The sequence below is a fragment of the Trachymyrmex cornetzi genome, unplaced genomic scaffold (assembly GCF_001594075.2).
Source record: "Trachymyrmex cornetzi isolate Tcor2-1 unplaced genomic scaffold, Tcor1.1 scaffold1149, whole genome shotgun sequence".
Classification (NCBI taxonomy): Eukaryota; Metazoa; Arthropoda; class Insecta; order Hymenoptera; family Formicidae; genus Trachymyrmex; species Trachymyrmex cornetzi.
The window spans coordinates 20,105-20,592 of record NW_017295707.1 but is presented as its reverse complement, the minus strand read 5'-3'; positions in this window follow the sequence as shown (position 1 = coordinate 20,592).

The window sequence follows — 488 nt, the reverse complement described above, 5'->3', positions numbered from 1 at the left end:
ATACAATAAAACAATTGGTGGGAAAGAGGGTCCCATAAGGGGAAAAAGATGACAGCGTACATGAGGAAGAGAGATGGTAAGTATAAATGATATAGCACGCGATGGGGTCCGTGCTTGTTGGCGGCGGTAGGGATCGGCGGTGCCGGCGGGGACCGGCGTCGGCGGTAAGGACCGTCGGCGTACCGCGCCCGGAGGCGGCGGCGGCGGCCCGCGCGCGATTGCGACTGCGGACTGCACCCGGAAGGACCATGCCCGGTGGTCACTGACCCCGTACTATCGCGACGCGGACGCAAGTTTCTCGCGCTACGTAATTTCCTGCACCTGAGACATCCTCGTCCCGCATCGCAACGTCATCCCTGCGACGTCACCCATTGTGACGTTATCCTCGCACACCCCTGCGATGTCATCCCTCACCTAGTGACATTTCCTCCTGTGACATCATCTTCTCCTCCTCCCCGTTACATCATCCCTTCGCCTAGGGAGGGGGG